The sequence below is a fragment of the Erythrolamprus reginae genome, chromosome 3 (genome assembly GCF_031021105.1).
Source record: "Erythrolamprus reginae isolate rEryReg1 chromosome 3, rEryReg1.hap1, whole genome shotgun sequence".
NCBI lineage: Eukaryota > Metazoa > Chordata > Lepidosauria > Squamata > Dipsadidae > Erythrolamprus > Erythrolamprus reginae.
This window is the reverse complement of record NC_091952.1, coordinates 222,641,973-222,664,089: the sequence shown is the minus strand read 5'-3', so window position 1 is coordinate 222,664,089 and position 22,117 is coordinate 222,641,973.

Below are 22,117 nucleotides of genomic sequence, written 5' to 3'. Positions count from 1 at the left end.
CTAGGAAACAGTCGAACCTGGCCATGTAATTTTCCCAGGTTTCTCCAGCTTTGTTAAAAAGTGCCAGTGTGTGTATGTATGAAGACATCATAGCTTCTGTTGCAGTCTTTCTCTTTGTTCTTTGTTTTGCTTTTGAATCTGGCACCTCATGTTCCCCACTTTCTTCCAGCTGTGCTGAATTCCTTTGCCTTGGTTTTTAAAACTTTTCCGCATCCCATCCTTGTCGCCAATGTTGAGTTCTGATATTGAAGAGACACGAGACTGATGGAGTGACTTCAGCTCTTTATTGGGTTACAGGGAATAACTTCCATCAGCAGTATATGAAAGGCAGAGCAGTGATGGCAAACTTATGGCACAGGTGCCACAGGTGCAGGGGTGGGCTACAAATGGGGGGGGGAATGCAGTGGGGTAGCAAAAATGGAGTGCCACCTCAGAGCACCCAATTTGCACTGAAAGATGTTGAAAGAAAATGCAGGGCGTCCTGCATAAGCCATGCCCACAGTGTGGTAGTAAAAATTTTGGTAGGCCTTCACTGCACAGGTGGCACGCATAGCCATATCTGCTGGCACGCTAGCTGTTGCCCTAGCTTAGCTCCAACATGCATGTGTATGCTGGCCAGCTGATTTTTGGCTCAGACAGAGGCACTAGGAGGGCATTTTTTGGCTTCCAGAGAGCCTCCAGGGGGATGGGAGAGGGAATTTTTACCCTCCCCTGGCTCCAGGGAAACCTTTGGAGCTTGAGGAGGGTGAAACACGAGCCTACTGGGCCCACCGGAAGTTGGGAAACAGGCCATTTCTGGCCTCTAGAGAGCCTCCAGGGGGGTGGGGAAAGCTGTTTTTGCCCTCCCCAGGCCATTGAATTATGGGTATAGGTGCTTGTACATGTGCGATAGCATGCAAGCATGTTCTTTCGGCACCCAAAGAAAAAAAAGGTTCGCTATCACTGAAGCAGAGGTTTTAACTAGGGAGCCGATCCAGCAGGGAACCAATTAGAATTTTCCTACTTTACTTCCCTGTCAGACTGGAGTGAAAACTTCTCAACTTTTTCAGGACATAACAGCTACTCTTCTAGACATTTGAATTGGAAGTGGGTAAGATCTACTATTGTTGATGGTGAATGAGGTCAAAAGATTCCTTGGACACCAGCGGCTGTTTTTGAGGAGCTGTTTGATTTAATTCTATAAGCCACTAAGAATCAGTTGTGTGTGATAAGTGACTCAGGTCTACCCAACAGTCCTTTCTGTGTCATCTATATTTGGTATAAATTAAATGTGATGACACTAGTGTAAAGTATGACAAAGTGTTATGTCTTTAGCAACCAAGAGACTTTACATCCCTCTATTCTAAATCAGAATGCAATTAGAGCCTAAACTAATCTTTGAATGCAAATTAATGGCCTTGTCATCAAGCCCTATCTTCACTAGTTGGATCTTTAATATATATACTGTATATAACGTAGATGAAAAAAATTGAAATCCAGTTTGAATATTTTCTTTGAATTGTTTTTTGGATTGCTCATAATGGCTGTTCTGAACCAATGTGACACTTTCTGACAGTTCTAATTACATAAATAGCATATGTTGCTCTAATATTGATTTTTCTCTGTTTCCATGCCTATGAATCCTTGAGCCCAGATTAGTACTTCAAAAAACCGCAATGAATCAAGCATTTTTTCATGAGTGAAATTAATTGAAGATAACTGCTCTTTCAAAGGATATCTTCTAAATACTTTTCCTTTGAAGATATTGTTGTCTGAATTAGGAAGAGTCAGATTATGAATATAGAATTTTATTTAAGTCTCAACAAAACACAATACCATTTTAATCAAAAATTGGGTTTGTTCCAAATACAGTGATACCTTGTCTTACAAACTTAATTGATTCCGGGATGAGGTTCTTAAGGTGAAAAGTTTGTAAGACGAAACAATGTTTCCCGTAGGAATCAATGGAAAAGCGCTTAATGCGTGCAAGCCCAAAATTCACCCCTTTTGCCAGCTGAAGCACCCGTTTTTTTGAGCTGCTAGGATTGCCCTGCTGGGATTTCCCTGCAGCATTGCAAAAACACAGAAGTCCAGAGGTGGGATTTCCCATGGAGGGGATCCTCAGGGTAATCCCAGCAGCGCAAAAAAGGGTGCTTTGCTGGCAATGGAAGTCCGGAGGCGGGGCATCTCAGTGGCGGCAGTGGGTTTGTAAGATGAAAATAGTTTGTATGAAGAGGCAAAAAAATCTTAAACCCCGGGTTTGTATCTTGAAAAGTTTGTAGGACGAGGCGTTTGTAAGACGAGGCATCACTGTATAGTATTTATTTGTGAATACTATAAAAATCAGTCTTCTGATTATGCCTACATGTCAGATTATATTTTGAAGGAAGTCCCGCTGAACATGGCAAAACTGCTTTCTGATTAAACTTTATATCCTGTTCTGCTTTATTGAGAAGCTAGTCTAGACTCTTTTCATCACTTCAGAGTTAGTTCCTAATTCAGGTGAAAATTGCAATGAAAGTTTATATGGAAGATAATGAAAATCAGAATCTAGAGCTACTATTTGCTTGATCAAAAGCATAAATAAATTTAGGTTCCACTGATGCAACATGGACTCTATGGAGAAATGCCCTGTATCTCAGCTTCTCACCAGTGACAATCCACACTGTAACTTCTAGTGGTATCTCTAATTGCATTTACCTTTCTTTTCCATTATTTTCTTTTTCTATTTCTCTCAAGTTTGGTCCTGATATTAAGTATGCACATTTCTGCTTATTATTAACCTCAAAGAAACAATCAAATCATTGTGTCATTTAAGACTGGCTGATCAATTCTTCTTGCATTCTAGGATATTACTTATAAATCCATGATTCCATGAAAATCCCTGATTTTCTCTTTATCAATGCCTGTCTATTACACTCTTCCTTATTATTGGAATCATTTGTTTTAACTCTTCTAATTTTTATTGGCATATGGCTATCCCTATTCCTTGCAGTTGTACATTCCTTTTCTGCAAATATTTTTATTATTCTACAATCCATTTGTAAAGGATTTTGTATAGTTTTCCTAGTCTTTTATTTTCATTTGCCCCTATTTTATCTTTTCTTTGATTATTCCTAAGTAATCATACCTTGGTGCTCAATTTTCCTACGATTTACCTTATCTTCTTAAAAGCATCTCCATTTTCTTGTTATTTTCCTCCTTTTATTGACATTCTTGGCTGTGGCAATTTCTGTGTCTTGTATTGCTTGATACTGAAAGTTGGCATTTATCATTGTGCTTCCGTGTTACTCAAAGCTTTCATCCTGTCTTTCCTGTCTGTCAGTATGGATAATTCTAAAAGCCACTTGATCTCATCTCAAACTTTTGGATGTTTTTTCCAGTTAGACTTTTGCAATGCCTCTTATCTCTTTTTCTACCTTTAATATTTTATTTTGCATAACTAAAGTGTACTGAATCTGTTTCATATAATAATTTTACATTCTGACCACCATTTCCTTAAAAATCTTGCTTCCTACAGTTTTCTATATTAATTCACATATTTTATTTCAATAATTTATAATCTGTACTTCTATCTTCACCTAGAAACATCCTGATTGACTGTATCTCATATCTCTCCCCTAGTTCAAAGCTGATTTAATTCCAATGTTCAATTCTGTGATGTTCAGATGTTGGGTTTCCATTTATGTTGTTTGAGTGTCACCAATGTGCAAATATTTCTCTTTACAAAATTCTAATTGATCTATCTCTTGTATTATTGCCTTTATTCATACAAATCTTCCTAAATTCCTCTATTTCTCTAACTTTGGTTTTGGTTTTCCAACCATGCTGTGATTGTATCATTTCTTTGGTTATACTGTATATTTAGAAAAATATTTTTGAGCATATCTACTATTATATTCCCATGTGAACTAAACAATATGTTCAGTTGTCTGACAAAAAGTAGTCCATTGTAATCCACCTAATTTCATTTCTTCCTAAAATGGCATTATTTAGCACCCTTTCTTTTATCTTCAGATCTGTTTAGTCATATTCAATGTTCTCCGAGGAGATTCTTCCAAACTGCCTTACTGGCTATAATGGTTTGTGGGAATGATTTGGGGCACTTCCTTTTACACACCATTGTTCAATCTGTGATTCCACTTTTAGTCTATCAAGGTCATTCCCACGTACCATTACATTACTGGCCCTTAAGCTATCTAAATATTACAACTATATCTGTATAGTTTTTTTAGTAATATTAAAGTGTTTTTGGTTTTGCTTTTATATTTTCAAGGTTTGCTTTTAGAGTACTTTATTCTGTTTTATCAAACCTGAAATTGACATATCTGTAGCCATTTTAGTTAGCTTTATATTGTACTCATTTATTCGTTTTTTTCCTCTCTGTTTTGTAAGGGGGAGGGACGGCACATTCTTAAGGTGGGAGAAGGGAATAGATAGTGACTAGGTTATCTCCTTTTCTGTGGGAATGGAGGCTATCCTTGCTGAGAGCTGACGGTGGAGTTTGATGACATCAGGCAATGTTGATTTTGCTTTTGTTGGGGAAAGTGACTTTTGTGGGATGTTTCTAATTCTCAATGTTATGTGGTGTAATTCCTGTTTGTGTCAGAATTACACAACAGTCTTTGCCAATTTGATTCCTACTTAAATAATTGTGGGGGAGGGGGGTTGGAAAATGGACTTTGCATATTTCTTTTTTTAATGGGTTTCATCACTTGGAAACCTGACATTATTCCAGATCTCTCAAAACTGATCCCAAGCAAGGATTGCTATCCAGGGTCCTGAGCCCTGGCTGTTTATCCGTAGCATTCCCACTGAGCAACAGCAAAGATTCAGAGAAGATGGCAGAGGGACAACAACCAGGGATGCTGGAATGAGTGTAAACTCTGTGGAGACCCATGTCTGGATTTGCTGGTCCAGCTGATGGGTCCCTAGTGTATTCCCCAAGAATTGACCTGAATGACTGTGGTCATGGGGATATCACACACCAGATGCAAGCCCACCTGAAATCCCCAGTCGAATGGTCTGAAAGCTTGGGGTTCCAATGGATAGAGAGGGACCTGCTCAGTAAAGCAACCCTTCCAGACCCACTCATTAATCTCGCATTAACGGCGGGCCAGGAATTTCAAGGTACAGAAGTCTCCACACTTGGCAACTTTAAGACTTGTGGACTTTAACTCCCAGAGTTCCTCAGCAGCTTTCACAAGTTGAAATTCACAAGTCTTAAAGTTGTCAAGGTTGGAGACCTCTGAACTAGATTCTCATCATTATCACATCATAGTTTATACACATGTCTTGATAATAATGTCAAGCATTTGGAGGCTCATTGCACCATCTTCCTGGATTAACCCCCCCCCAAACACTAGTTAGTTTTATAGAGATATTGCTGGCATAAAATTTAAGATGCACATGAGTTAATAAAACAAATCTCACATATTGCAGGAACACCTTGAGATTAACAAGAAATATAGTGGTGGAACTTAATTACCTGATCAAAACAATACATATTTAATAGCTTTGTCCGGTTTCATTATTCTTCACTTTCCATTCTGAGCCTACACACAATATAGCAAGCTGCACATGTCCATTAGATCCCCAGGCCTGATGACAAAACCTAGTTTTGAGGACCTTCCAGAACGCCAATCTCAGCAGTTTGAAAAGAATTAGCTAGTTGGATAGTGTAGTTCAATAACCAAAGCACTATGTCTAACACTGAACTATTAGAAGAATGACTCAATATCCAGGTAAGTCATTTTTCTTACCCAAACTTTTGATCAAAATATTGTATAACCTCTACTGAAATTATACATTATAGACAAAAACCACACTGTCACTCCATCCTATGTGGTCTGCAGCCTGCAAGTACCTAGGGACATCTAATTGCTCCAATTTTAGCACAGAATTGCTTTCCAAGAGAGATACCCATAAATGTTACTATTTTATCTGTATAAATAGATAGACTATTTTATCTGTATAAATAGATAGACTCATGTCTATCCTCTTCAATATGTATTGTGCATTGGACAAAATAAATAAATAAATAAATGCTTTTTTTCAACTTTGGAGAACATATTGTATGTACAAATTGAACTACTGGCTTGCTTATTTGTTTATTTCTGCCTTCAAGTCAGTTTTTCATTGCCTGGACAAGACCCTGTACTCAGGGTTGGGTTCTAACTTATTTTGCTGCTGGGTCACTTCCTACCAGGCCGCATGGCCACATGTGCACATGCACATGTGCAATGCAAACCCCCCCAAATAAAAAAAATAGATGGCTGCATCCACAGACCAGCACTGATAGAACCGGTTCCATGACATCATGGCATCGGGACAGAATATCTCCGGGACCGTCTTCTGCCGCACGAATCCCAGCGACCGATTAGGTCCCACAGAGTTGGCCTTCTCCGGGTCCCGTCAACTAAACAATGCCGTTTGGTGGGACCCAGGGGAAGAGTCTTCTCTGTGGCAGCCCCGACCCTCTGGAACCAGCTCCCCCCAGAGATTAGAACTGCCCCCACCCTCCTCACCTTTCGTAAACTCCTTAAAACTCACCTTTGCTATCAGGCATGGGTGTATGTTTGCTTTTAATAATGGGGCTTTTAGTGTTTCTTTTAAACTATTAGATTTGTTATATATTGTTTATTATTGCTGTGAGCCGTCCCGAGTTTCCGGAGAGGGGCGGCATACAAATCTAATAAATAAATAAATAAATAAATAAATAAATAAATAAATAAATAAATAAATAAATAAATAAATAAATAAATAAATAAATAAATAAATAAATAAATAAATAAATAAATAAACAAACAAACAAACAAACAAACAAACAAACAAACAAACAAACAAATAAATAAATAAATCATTGTGACATCACCAGCAGCTTGCTACTGGTCCAGGTAATCTGGTCTGAACCAGGAGGAACTCACCTCTGCCTGTACTTTACTTGGCAAGGTTTTGCAAAAGAGATTGGCTAGTACAGGGCTGTCAAACTCATGGTCTGCAAGCCAGATGTGTCAAGCTCTGGCCACAAGGCGTAAATTTGTGATGCTTCCTTGATGACATGAGTTTGATACCCCTGGGCTAGTGCCTCTTTCACAGAACTGAGAGAGTGACTGGCTCAAGGTCATCCAGCTAACCTCATGCCTAAAATGTGATTAGAACTCAAGCCTCTAGTGCAGAGCCTTATCTTAACTGACTCTCTCTGAAACTGTATTGACCTTGAGTTCTGCAGTGATGTGTTTGTGTGTTAGTGATTACTGATGATTATCCTGTTCCTGCTTGGCTCTTTCCACACTTCATTACTTGAACTTGTCTGTTGGGTGATACCTATATTGACTGTAGTAGGGTGATTTCTCCCATGCTTCAGTTCTGCATAACATCAAGCGAGAGAAAGCTGTAAATTTTTCCTAACTACGGAAGCAATCATCATAAATTATTATGAGAACACAAGGGTAATACTTCTATAGGAGGAGTTTGTTTACATTTAACAAATATTTTCATTCTAAACAAAAGAAAGGTTAATGATCAACCGAAAGTCACATTTCTTAGGGCTGTCTTTGAACTCCTATTAAAAAGTGAAAGGGTGCTTCCTACGTAATACAACAGGCGATTATTATGGCAGCCTCGATTCATAGGTAACCAATATATCTGGATAAGATAAGGAACCACTGTATCCAGATAAGACTTTTTGTCTGCTTTTCTCATTGGGACTGCCTGTTTGCAGTTATAACAAGGGAAAGATCAAGTAGAGGACTTTGGTAAGCAGAGGTGAGCCTCTGTGATAAAGTTTTAGGTTGCTTTGTTAGTACATACAAAAGTCACAAAGCATCAATCAGAAATTGAACACCTGTTGAACTTCTATCTGCCAATTCTATAGTCAAGGAGAGCTTGGGAAAGCTTTGGGGAAATACATCAAGCATGTAATTCTCAAGAATAAATCTGACAAACATTGGGGAAATAAAATGGCTAAATATATATTTGAACGCACTTCTGCTCAACCCAAAATTGAGCTAAAAGATTAAGGCAAATTAGAAGTACATGAACATTTGTAAAACCCTGATAGTATTTGAAATGAAACAAAATCTTTTTATATATATTTAACAAGCATTATTTCATGCAAAATAATCCAGATTCCCATAGTTTGGAAACATAAATGGAAAGTGGAAACATCTTCTAAAGTTGCTTTAAATCAAAGGCTTTTCAAAATTATAGATTAAACATACCTTAATATTTGGGAAACACCAATAAGAGGAATATATAAGACAAAGAGACAAACCTTGGAAGTTACAGAATTATATGAAGTGTTTATTACCAAAATCAATTATAAAAGTTTATCAAATATAATAAAACATATAATAGTACCTACTTAGGACAAAAATTGAAAACTGTTTTCAGCTTGAGTTGAAATATAAACAAGAAGTCCACGCAATTTAGAACATATTCAAAATTAATGTAAATAATCATGGCAAATACAAAAGTTGTGGGTATATATTTGCACCAAAAGAGCATTTGTGAAAGTAAAAACAACCCTTCTATTCCAGAGCCGTTCATTTAGAATAAATCCAATTAAACAGATTCCTTGTCTCTAAATAGCATTCTTATGTAATGATCAGTTCTTGAAACTAATTGCAAAAGAGTATGATCTGAATATTGAGTATGTTTGTGTTCTATAGAAGCTTTTCTTTTGTTTGTACATTTATTCAAAAGCTTTGAAACGAATACAAATACCCTATGATTTTGCCTGTTGCATCTTCAACAGCCCTAAGGGTAGAGGTATAATAAAGCATTAACATTCTTTCTATTCTTTGAGTTAGCACATAAATCTGCTGATCTGCAGATACTAGTCCAAAAGAAAGGCGACTGAATTCTTTGGGATCTGTTTCTGAGTAAACTTGAATTGAATGACTTGTGTATTAGTATTCTGAAGGTTTCATAAAGCTGAATATTGCATTTGGTGTAATTTCTAATAGTATAGACCAGGGCTGTCAAACTCCTGGCCCATGGACTGGATGTGTCATACCCTGGCCGTGCCCACACCCAGTTTAGCGAAGGGGAAAAAACTCCCTATATATGTTATGTAATGTTTCTGTGATGATATGAGTTTGACACCTTGATATAGCCCAATGACCTGTTTTTGTTAAGAATATTTGGATTAAATATTTATTTAATTTCTATGCTGCCCTTCTCGAAGTGACTCAGGGCAGCGTACAACATTAATAGAACAATATATAAGAAAGAAATCTAATTTCTCTAAAATATAAAATTTATAAACACACTTTAAAAACTCCATGAACATTCGCATACACTCATCCAATCCAATCATGTCTCATATTGGCCAGAGACAATCTCATAACTCATGGCCTCCATGCCTGCTGGCAAAGGTAGGTTTTTAAGGCTTTGCGAAGGAGGGAGAGGGCAGTATATATCTCCGGAGGGAGTTCATTCCAGAGGGTCGGGCCGCCACAGAGAAGGCTCTTCCCCTAGGTCCCGCCAGTCGACATGGTCTGGCTGATGGGACATGGAGAAGGTCAACTATGTGGGAACTAACTGGCCACTGAAATACATGAGGCAGCAGACAGTCCTGAAAATAATCTTGTCAAATGCCATGTAGGGCTTTATAGGTCATAACCAGGACTTTGAATTGGGCCCAGAGACCAATTGGCAACCAGTGCAACTCGCGGAGAAATGTGGGCAGATCTTGGTAGTCCCACTATAGCTCGCGTGGCTGCATTTTGCACAATTTGTGGTCTCCGAACAGTCTTCAAAGGTAGCCCCAGGTAGAGAGCATTGCAGTAATCGAACCTTGAGGTGATAAGGGCATGAGTGACTGTGAGAAGTGACTCCCTGTCCAGATAGGGCCACAACGGGTGCACAAGGCATAACCTCGCGAATGCCCCCCTCACCACAGCCGAGAGATGGTCTTCTAAGCCAGTGTTTCCCAACCTTGGCAACTTGAAGATATTTGGACTTCAAATCCCAGAATTCCCCAGCCAGCGAACGCTTGCTGGGGAATTCTGGGAGTTGAAGTCCAAACATCTTCAAGTTGCCAAGGTTGGGAAACACTGTTCTAAGCTCACCTGTGGATCGAGGAGGACACCCAAGTTGCGGACCCTCTCTGAGGGGGACAAAGTCTCCCCCCCAAGGGTAATGGACAGACAGTTGGTATTGTCGCTGGGAGGAAAATCCCACAGCCACTCCATCTTGTCGGGGTTGAGTCCGAGCCTATTAATGCCCATCCAGACCCTGACAGCCTCCAGACACCAGCACATTACCTCCATTACTTCACTGAGTTTGTTTGTTTGTTTGCTTGTTTTTTATTTTATTTTTATGCTGCCCTACTCCTTAGACTCAGGGCAGCTTACAACATGTTAGCAACTTTTTAACAGAGCCAGCATATTGCCCCCACAATCTGGGTCCTCATTTTACCCACCTCGGTGATGAGATTTGAACCTGCAGATCTAGCAGTCAGCTTTAGTGGCCTGCAGTACCGCACTCTACCCACAGCACCACACCAGATCCATTTTGAGTAATTTAATTATTGAAGATAAGTTAACATGATTATGTTCCACACAAAATAAAATACTGTTTCTACTTCACTCATCGCAATGCGCAACAGTGTGCCAGTAGAAAACAGGAATAGATATCTCTATTCAAAGTTCATTTACAGACTTTTGGTATATTGAGGACATACTATAGAAAATGATAACCCATTTTGAAAATGTGATTTTCATTCTTTGCTTAGATAGATTTGTCAATTTTACATACCCATTCACTATCAATCTTTCTGGAAAAAATTTACCCAAATGTTCAGCCAAGTACAATATTTGAAAAGTTGATTATAACTAAGTTTGAATTATAAAGTTTACACCATCTCCATTTTTAAAAAAACACAAAGAATCATAGTATTGATTCTTGTGTAAAATATGTGCAATTTCTGAAGATAATTTTCTAAAGTAGGCCCATTAATTTCAGAACAAGCTTTCACTGTGTTAGAACTAAGGTTGCTATAACTACAAATAAGAATGAATCATCTATTTTGCACTATAAAGGAAACCACTACGTGTAAAAAATCAGCAACAGTGACCAGCCATGCATGGGTTCACAGTGAGTGCCTTTAGATATTTTTTCTCTCATCGCTGATTTTTTTTAATGTAAAACAGGATAGAAGGAAGATTGATGCTGTACATAATGGACTCCAGTAGAAGAGAATATCTATATCCCAGGGCTGAATTGGTGTTGCCATTAATGATGTTGCTACCTAATTGGGTAATGAAATGTCTCGAAGCAAGCAAACAAGTTCAGAGATCACCAAGTACTCCACAAATGAAAGATTGTTTGGATTTCCTGCAACAAAAATCCTGAACGAGACAATATAGTCCAATTAAAACTTGCTCAGAAATTTAAAAAAGCAAACATTAAAAACATAAAATGGAAGGTATTATAACAATATGTTCATTTGCATTAGTGTATGGTCCAGTGAAACCAAAGCAGCTGAATTATTTCATCTTGTTTCTTTTAGATCCCTGGCAAATATCCCACTGACAATGTACTGGTTATCTCTATATAACCACTATGGTGTATACCAGAATTCCCAGGGGAAAACAGCCGAATGAGAATCCTATAAAAGAAGTCAAATATGTAAATCAATGTCTCCAGTGGGGATTACAATGTATACATAGACATACTGTATGTATACATAGACATAGTTTAGGAAAAAAACAGTCCAACCTATCAAAAACAGCATCACAAATAACGTATTAGGAACACAAGTTAAAATAGGGAAGAAAATGGTAAAGGAACACTACCCTAGATGAATTCAAATCACCAAGACCAGATGGATTACACCCCAAGGTTCTGAAGGAACTGGCAGATGAGATCTCAGAATCACTGAACTATATTTTTCAAAGATCCTGGAGCACCAGGGAACTGCCAGAGGACTGGAAATCCCAGCGACCAGTTAGGTCCCACAAAGTGGGCTTTCTCCGGGTCCCATCAACTAAACAATGTCGTTTGGCAGGACCCAGGGGAAGAGCCTTCTCTGTGGCAGCCCCAGCCCTCTGGAACCAACTCCCCCCAGAGATTAGAATTGCCTCCACCCTCCTCGCCTTTTGTAGGCTTCTTAAAACCCACCTCTGCCATCAGGCATAGGGGACTTGAGATTCTTTCCCCCTTAGGACTTTACAATTTATGCATGGTATGTTTTTGTATGTATGTTTGGTTTTATAATAGGGGTTTTTAATTGTTTTACTGTTGGATTGTCATATGTTGTTTTATTACTGTTGTTAGCCGCCCCGAGTCCACGGAGAGGGGCAGCATACAAATCCAATCAATCAATCAATAAATAAAATAAATAAATAAAATAAATAAAATAAATAAAATAAATAAAATAAATAAAATAAATAAAATAAATAAAATAAATAAAATAAATAAAATAAATAAAATAAATAAAATAAATAAAATAAATAAAATAAATAAAATAAATAAAATAAATAAAATAAATGAAATAAATGAAATAAATGAAATAAATGAAATAAATGAAATAAATGAAATAAATAAAATAAATAAAATAAATAAAATAAATAAAATAAATAAAATAAATAAAATAAAAAATAAAAAATAAATAAATGAATGAATGAATATAGATAGATAGATAAATAGATAAATAGATAAATAGATAAATAGATAAATAGATAAATAGATAAATAGATAAATGGATAAATAGATAAATAGATAAATAGATAAATAGATAAATAGATAAATAGATAAATAGATAAATAGATAAATAGATAAATAGATAAATAGATAAATAGATAAATAGATAAATAAGCAAGCTGATGTAGTTCCCATCTTCAAGAAAAGGGGGGGGGGGCAGATCCAGGAAACTATCCAATCTCAATATCAGGGAAGATTTTGGAAAAGATAATCAAGCAACGAATCAGCGAACACCTAGAAACAAACAAAGTAATAACCAAAAGCCAATATGGGTTTGTCATAAACAGATCATGCCAGACTAATCTGATAGCATTCTTTGACAAAGTGACAAAATTAGTGGACCAGTCACTATGGTTTACTTGGACTTCAGTAAGGCTTTTGACAAAGTAGACCAAAACCTACTACTAATTAGTACTGTAATTATACTTTATTTCTCAAATGGTGCCAGTTTGGTCAAGTGGTTAAGCCACCATGCTAGAAACCAAGAGGCTGTCAGTTCTAGTCCCTCTTTAGTCATGAAAGCTAGCTGGGTGACTTTGAACCAATCATTCTGTATCAACCCGTGACAAGCTGGTTAGTAAATTCCTATTGAAACCAATGGATCAACCAAGTGTTGAAAAAAGCAAACTCTCCGCTTGTGGAAAAATGCTAGGAAGAATATATACTGTATATATTCTATATATTACATATATCTATATATATACACAGATAGAATTGTCGGCTATCAATAAAATTAACTGCCTTGGAAATGGCCCTGGGTTGGGCCGAGAGGCAAATAAGGAGCTGTGATGTTCCTTCAATACACCAGGGTGATTCGACACAAAAATATGTAACCCTTCCCTGGTGCAGAGCTGAAGAGATTGGATACTGTAGCCTAGAGGATAATTCTCTGCCTTACAAGGCAAAGGTTGCAGGTTCAAGTCCCATGGGTATGGCTAGCTGATGAGGCAAAAATAAGGCCGAAATAGATCTATCCTAGTCTCCCAAAATTTTCAAATTCAGCAAAAAAAACATGTGTTACATATATATATGTGGCATATGGTTACTATTACTTTGGTTCATTTATTTTCATTTTGGCTCCAATGATGGTTTCTAGTACGCAAGTTTAAATTGCACTTTTAAAGTCATAAATACTGCACAGAATGAATAATCAGTTGCTTTAGTTTTCATGAAGGCTTCTGTCCTTATCTGTTCCTTTTTAATTTATTCATATATCAAATATCTTGCTTCCTCCTTTTTAACTTTTTCTCTAAGAAACGTTGCCCTTGAACAGCACTGCTTGTTAACTGTCTTTCTTGACACTCTTACACATTGCGGTACATAGTCAAGGTCAGACTCCCATTTAAGAGCTACATTATGTACTGCTGATTCAGTGACAAAATAAAGAGTGGCAGCTTTGAATGAGCCTGCTACTTGTTTACAAAAAAATGGAGGCCTTTTCTTTGTTTCCTGTGCATGTAGAGCACTTGAGAAAGGGCCAACCAACATCAAACGGATGCATTCTTGCCCTGAATTCTAATCAGCATCTTAGTGTGTAATGTAATAACCACACATTATCTCCTACTTTAGGTGATTTTTGGCTTACCATTGGAAACAATAATTCCTCTGGGAAAGAGATCCATGTCTAAAGAAACATTACCTCTGAGAAGGGGTATTTAATAACGCAAGACATGTGTTTCCAAACATCACTTTGTAATTTTAAAAAAGTGCGTGGATGAGAATCAAACTGTATGTGAATGAAAATAAGATTGTGTATGCATGACACAATAAAGCACCGTGTCAATTATTGGTTTTATGAAAGCTATTCTTGGATGTTCTTGGAGTGGAGAAGGCATTTGGGGGTGTATAGGGGGTCAGACAATGTTATTCAGAGCAACCACCAATACCTATCCTAAGAGGAGGGGAGGGGAGGGGAGGGGAGGAGAGGAGAGGAGAGGAGAGGAGAGGAGAGGAGAGGAGAGGAGAGGAGAGGAGAAGAGAGAATTCTTTATTGGCCAAGTATGATTGGACACACAAGGAATCTGTCTTAGTTCATATGCTCTCAGTGTACATAAAAAAAAATATACATTTGTCAAGAATCATGAAGTACAATACTTAATGATTGTCATATGGGTCAAATAAGCAATGAAGAAACAATCAATATTAATAAAAATCTTAAGGATACGAGCAACAAGTTACAGTCATGCAGTCATAAGTGGGAGGAAATGGGTGATAGCAATGATGAGAAAAAACTAGTAGTGATAATAGTGCAGACTTAGTAAATAGTTTGACAGTGTTGAGAGAATTATTTGTTTAGCAGAGTGATGGCGTTCAGGAAAAAACTGTTATTGTGTCTAGCTGTCTTGGTGTGCAGTGCTCTGTAGCGATATTTTGAGGGTAGGAGTTGAAACAGTTTATGTCCAGGATATGAGGGGTCAGTAAATATTTTCACAGCCTTCTTTTTGAATTGTGCAGTATACTGCTCCTCAATGGAAGGCAGGTTGGCAGCAATTGCTTTCTCTGCATAAAAAAACACTGCATAGAACTGCATTAGTTCCAGAGTAATGCAGTGGCAGAGACTAGCTATCAATCCTGATTGCCAAAACAATCTGATGCAGAAAAAAAAAGAAATCCACTAAAGCCAATCTAACAACTTAGACAAGAGCTAGCATGCCTCATTACTTCTTATTTCCTATATGGAAACTGACCTGGAACTTAGTATTTTAACTCTAGTAGCAACAATGGATCCTTTACTGAAGCTTAGTAAAGCAGCCTAATTAGAATGGTTCAGGAAAAACACAATAGGTCTTGTCCTGTACTAATCTAATCTTTTTTTCTTGCTATTCCTGCTCTTTTATTTTATCTTATGCGTGAGCAAGACCTACAGGATGGCTTAGAAATAGCTCATAGTGCCAGCTTTGTCCTGTGCCATATAATCTATGCTATACATATACGTTTTTTTCAATGAAAGCTGCCTAGGCACATCTTAAGGAAAATCAAAATCAAAAATACCTCCTTTGGCTGATTTAAAAACTGGCTTTTTTTTTTTTGTTCTGCAGCAGATTAGGATAGCATTGACTGGAGTCATTGATAGTTTGCATCAAAGTCATTCCAGTAAATAAAGAAATGTGCAGAAACTATCAAAGAAATATCAGGGCTATGTATGGGTTACATGATGTGCCTCTGGAAATCCCCATTAAAAAATATAAGATAAACCTTCCTGTTCATGATTATATTGCTAAATGGCTCTATTAAACACATTGAGTTGGTTCTTTCAAGAACAAATAGAATTTTTAACTAGCAATCCTTTTTGTTTTAATGCAATAGTTAGCAATCTAATGAAAGAAGAGAGTATTTGCAGGTGAAACTCGAAAAATTAGAATATCGTGCAAAAGTTCATTTATTTCAGTAAAGCAACTTAAAAGGTGAAACTAAAATACCAGAGACACTAATTACATGCAAAGCAAGATAGATCAAGGCGTGATTTGTCATAATTGTGATGATTAAGGAGTACAGCTCTGGGGTACTATTTCTTAAATATTATGTAACTTTTTTTCCTGCAGTAAGGTGTCTGGATGTGAATTGCCCATGGGGAGTTGGCTGTTGTGAGTTGTCCTAGACCCAAACTGACCTTGGTCATTGGTGCTTTCTGAGCATGTGTTTTCTTGCAGATGATTCATTATCAAACTAGGTAACATCATTATCAAACTAGGTAACATCATCAATCCTAGTATTGAAGATATTACCTAGTTTAGTTATGAAACATCTGCAAGAAAACCAATAAGCTCAGATAGTAATAAGAACCCACAATCTAACCTACATTCAATGCCTATTCTAAAAGTGCGGATGTTACTTTCCAACATGGTGACTCATAAATAGATACCACTGGGAAAAATGATCCTGCCCAAATTATCAAATTGTTAGCTGCTTTGGGTTATAATCCACACTGCATAACAGACATTTATACAATTGAAGGAGTCCAGAAATACTTCACAAGAAGAGTCCTCCACTCCTTCTCATGCCATAAATTACCTTACTCCTCCAGACTTCAATTACTACGTTTAGAAAATTTACAGCTATGCTGCCTCCGAACTGATTTAACTGTTGTTCATAAAATCATGCATCACAACGTACTCCCTGTTAGAGACTCTTCACCTTTAACAACAACACAAGAGCACGCCATAGATACAAACTAAATGTAAATCGCTCCACACTAGACTGCAGAAAATACGATTTCAGCAATAGAGTGGTCAACGCCTCGAATTCACTACCAGACTCTGTTGTTTCCTCCCCCAATCCCAAAATTTTACATTATGTACAATAGACCTCTCCCCTTTTCTAAGAGGTCTGTAAGAGGCGTGCATAAGTGCATCTTCGTGCCTACCATCCCTGTCCTAATGTCTTTTTATCTTTTCTATCTCTACTTTAGACTTATATTATGTTAAACATACTATACTATATTTGCATGACAAATGGGGCGGCATACAAATCTAATAAATAAATAATAATAATAATAATAATAATAATAATAATAATTGAATGAATGAATAAATAAATAAATAAATAAATAAAAAATAAAAAATCTGGCATATCAAGTAGTATCAGATTTGGCATATCAGACAGTATACATTTTTCCTTTTAATTCTGCATTTTATTTGAGATGAGACAAAAATTGCCAACTGGCAAAACATTTACTCTGTTGCTGTCCCAGAGTCTTCTCAGTGCTCTAGAGAACTTAATAAAAAATACATGGCAACATGCGGTGTTGGCAACTGCCCCCATTGTGTAATAGTGGGTGCTTAAAGCAACAAATTAAATATTTTGTTACCATCAGCATTTCCATGTCATTGTCTGTCCTATAGGTTGTCTTGCCAGTTCAGAAAGCATATCTCACACTGGAAAATCCCTTTTATTTTCAGCAGTTTTCAAATTTCTGGACAATTACCATTCTGACCTGGTGTCTATATATTCATTGACCTCCAAAATGCATTTCCAATTGGCCCACCCTTCACTTCTAATGTTCTATCAAGATCATTTCTTTACAACAAAGCATTTTCTTCCAAGCTGTCACTTGTGCTTCCTCAACTACTTTATTTTGATTCTTTGGTTGTCATGAGTATATATCAAAGTTTATTAAGGAATGAATATCTGCTGGTCCTACAAGTTTTTTTTAGTGGCATTACTGGTATTGTTGAGTTAAAGAGGCTTGCTATAGGCATAAATCTATCACACAAAGAATAATTTGATGGAAAAGCTGTCACACACACAAACACACACATTATATTTTTCAAATTCAGGAGCCTTTATATGTTCCTACTTGTTCCCATGCAATAATATTGATGTTATAATAAATAAAACATATCAATACCTTCCTTACACATATGCTATTATTTTAAATTTATTTTTCAATAAGAGATTTTTGGCTGTTATTCCAGTAGACAACAAGAATCACTGCAATTCTTCTACATAGTGTTCCATTAGATCAGGTGGGTTGCGTCAGAATTTACTTAAGCGATGTTTTCCTGTAATATTTTAAGACCCAGAAATCTTGAGCTGAGAAAATTCAAATCTTGAAGAAAAAAAATAAGATAAAAATTGCCATCTAAGCTATTATGCACAGAAATAATTTTGCAAGTAAAAAGTTGGGCCAAATTAAAAAAAAAATGTTTGTTACTCTTCTTTCTTCACAGGTTCAGCAACATGCAAATTGAAAACAAAATTTGGCTGCAGTTCAAGGGTAATCTTCATGAGAAAGAACTTGAGAGGAGCCATCCTTTAAGCAGGGCCTTGGGGTGACACTGTCAAGGGAGTTATTTTGCCTGAATGTTTACGTAACAGTCTCAAGTGAGAAATAAGCATCTAAATCTGGTGGCCAACCTTTTTCTGCTTAGGAGCTACACTTAACATTTTTTTGTGTGTGGGGATGGGGAAGATAGAAGATTCCCGATGCAAAATGGGCAGGAAACGTATGGCTAGGTTTTCCCCTTCTTGAATTTCCTGTTGCTTTAATTAAACCTTTTGATGATATTGCAACTATCAAAAATCTGGGAAATACCTCACTTTAGCACTAGCAGCCAAAAAGACTTCAAGGAGGCAGGGTCTATGGAGCCTTTGAGTCTCAGGCTGCTCATTCCAGATGGAAGATGGGCAAAGGAATTGTTAGATTGGGGATACACAAGCTCAGCCAGAATTACATTCCAGTTGTGAATTTATTATGGCACAGAACTGTACAATGAAATACTTGCCAAGGAATCCCTGTGAGGCACCAACCCAGATAAGCAAATCTTCACACTAATAAATGAACTAATTGTTTCCTGAAAACACCACTCCCATTTTGCTCCTATTTATTCCCCGTGGGAGGGGCTATTCAGCATCCACTTATGCCTTTATTCCCAAAATGACCAATTCCTTAATTGTTCCCTTCTCCTGACAGGTCTGCGCATGCGCATAGTGGGAGAGGTGCCAGATATTCTTCTCCCTCACTTATCTCCAACTCCAAAGGTAGCTAATAATTGTCAGATGGCCCTGGTTCCATCTCTGCCTCTGATGCAGAGTGCCGATCAGAGCCTTACCGAGACTGCAGGACTGGCCCATATTCCTCCCCAACTTCCTCATTGTCCGAGTCTGCCACTATCTCCGCTGACAGGCCACAAAATCATGCTTCTGTTCATGGCAAAAAAAAAAATATTGCCTCTTCTTTCTAATCACACTGTACATTTATTTGTTTGTTTGTTTGTTTGTTTGTTTGTTTATTTATTTATTTGTCAAACAATTATAGGGTGATAATTTGTACATATAAAACATTAGATAAGTAATGATAATAAGTAGACAATAGGACAGGGATGGTAGGCACAATGGTGCGCTTATGCACGCTCCTTACAGACCTCTTAGAAAGGAGGAGAGGTCAATTGTAGATAGTCTAAGGTTAAAGGTTTTGGTGTTAGGAGTAGAAACCACAGAATCAGGTAGTGCATTCCAGCAGTTGATTACTCTGTTGCTGAAGTCGTATTTGCAGTCAAGTTTGGAGTGGTTGACATTTAGTTTAAATCGATTTCGTGCTCATGTGTTGTTGCGGTTGAAGGTGAAGTAGTCGTTAACAGGTAGGACATTTTGGTATATGATTTTATGAACTATAATTAAGTCGGAACGGAGCCGAGGGAGTTGTGAGTTGTCTAATCCGAGAATTTCAAGTCTGGCGGAGTAAGGTATTTTGTTGTGAGAAGAGGAGTGAAGGACTCTTCTTGTGAAATATTTCTGGACTCTCTCAATTGTGTTGATGTCAGATATGCAATGTGGGTTCCATACAGGCGAGCTGTATTCTAGGATTGGTCTGACATTAAAGGTGAGGCCAACCATTAACTCATTCAGATTATTTTTTTCAAATTAAGATCATCATGATTAAATCCTACTGGCTTTTAAATAAATAAATTTAAATCATAGCATCCTTAAAACAGGAGATTAGGATGGTTCTTTTATGGATGGAGAATACGAAGAAAGACAGATGTTTAATTATCTCCTAAACTGATTTCAAGAATCCTTTAATTAACAAATTTACTTGGAATACATCAAGTAAATTCAGTAATTCACTTCCCATTAATGCACCACATGGCAAACGCTAAACTCTCAGTCATTCCCAAAAGGAGCTTACCATCTGTTTGTTTTGTACTTCAGCCATTTTAACTCTCAAAAGGTGTCATGCAGTGGCATGCCATTAGTGGGCTTTCCCACATTGTTGCAAAATAATCAGGAGGCTGCTGTGACTACTCCAGGAAACTAAGCAGCAAAGAAACATTCTTTTAATGAACCAAATGTGACACTCAAGAACCACCCTTTAATAGCAAGGGAATAATTAGAGTTGTTTGTATTTTAATAGCACGATATTTTCTGAATCAGAAAGATTTTTCAAAGCATGTCAATGTCCATTGCCAGAAATGGCTATGGGCTCCAAGTCTGTTCGTTAGATTTTTCTCTTCCAGGTACAATAGATTTTGCCAATGGATTCATAGTGTATTGATGTACTTAGGAGGGTGCAGACTAACAATGTTAGCTATGTTTCTTGGTAAAATACATGAGAAAATCTCATTGCAGAGCAAATCCACTAAGGGTTATGGTTAGGTCTCCATGAATACAGACAGTGAAATAAATACGACTAACAAATTTGTAGCCCATTGTGATGCTTAGGAGGACCCCGAGTTTTCGAGTTGAACTTATCTATGTTCTGTTGTGGTTAGCTCTGGCCCAGCTCCTGCCCCAAGGACTGTGGATGTGGGGGAGACATCCACATGCTGCAGGCCTGTTTTGCCCGTGGTGGAATTTGCTGATGAAGGCTCCTCTGACCAAGAAGACATGAGTGACAGGGAGGAAGAGGGTGTGGCAGACAGCTCAGAAGGAGATCAATTATCTAGCTCCTCCTTGGATTCAGAACAAGAATTAATGATAAAGCCACGCATGCGGAGAGCGATGCATAGGCAACAACAACTGAGAGATTATTATCAAAGAAAATGAGGCCACCTATGGTTAGGTGGGGCTGTGGTAATTAGTGAGGCTGCTATAAATAGCAGCCTGTGGGTTTGGCCATTGTGGAGGATTATCTGATTGTTGTGTTTCGTGACTGCTTTACTGACTTTGACTTTTTGGGTGCTGATTTTCCCCCCACTTTGAAACTAAACCAGAGCAAAGTGTGTTTCACTTTGTGAAAGAAGGAGTGTGAATTGCCTCACAGCTGCAAGCTAAGTATCACAGAACTGATAAGGGACTTGTACAAATTACCAGTTTGGTTGGAGACCAGTGCTCTTTGATATACCAAAAGAGGGCTTAGTTTAAGTGAATTTTCATTATAAAGAACATTGTTTTGAATTTTCAAACGTTTGTGTGTCTGAAATTTGTACCTGTGAATTTTTTGGAGGATTCTACCAGAGAGCCCGACAGAACATGTTCCCTCTTAAAATACTTGGGAAAATCTTTTTGGTGGTGGTGGGGAATCCACTCAGGGTGTGTATTAGATTTCAATTAATTTGTAGAAAAAATGGACATAAGGATTGTATTTGTAGTACATTCTTATGCTTAGGAAGGTGCTGACTTATCTGTTTGCTTGTAAAATACATGTGAAAATGCCTGTCTTCCTATGTGTCTTATTTATGATCCACAAAATATTGATGTTATTCAAATAATAAAGCAGGCTCTGCAACATCACTGTGTAACGTATGGATAACCAAGCTGGTGTGACTTAGTTATGCATTCCATTCTGCTTAATCAATTGCTTCCTATTACACATTAGAATTACTTCCTTCCACCCCCACTTTGGGAATCTCAAGTTCATTTGGACAGTAGATCAAATGCTGAATTTTCTCTTCCAGTTGAGAGCTCTTCCTTCTCATTCAGAGAAGGAAAAAGGAACAGCGGTGTGTCTCTTAGATGATCTTCAGTTACCAGGACTTGGGCAGTACAA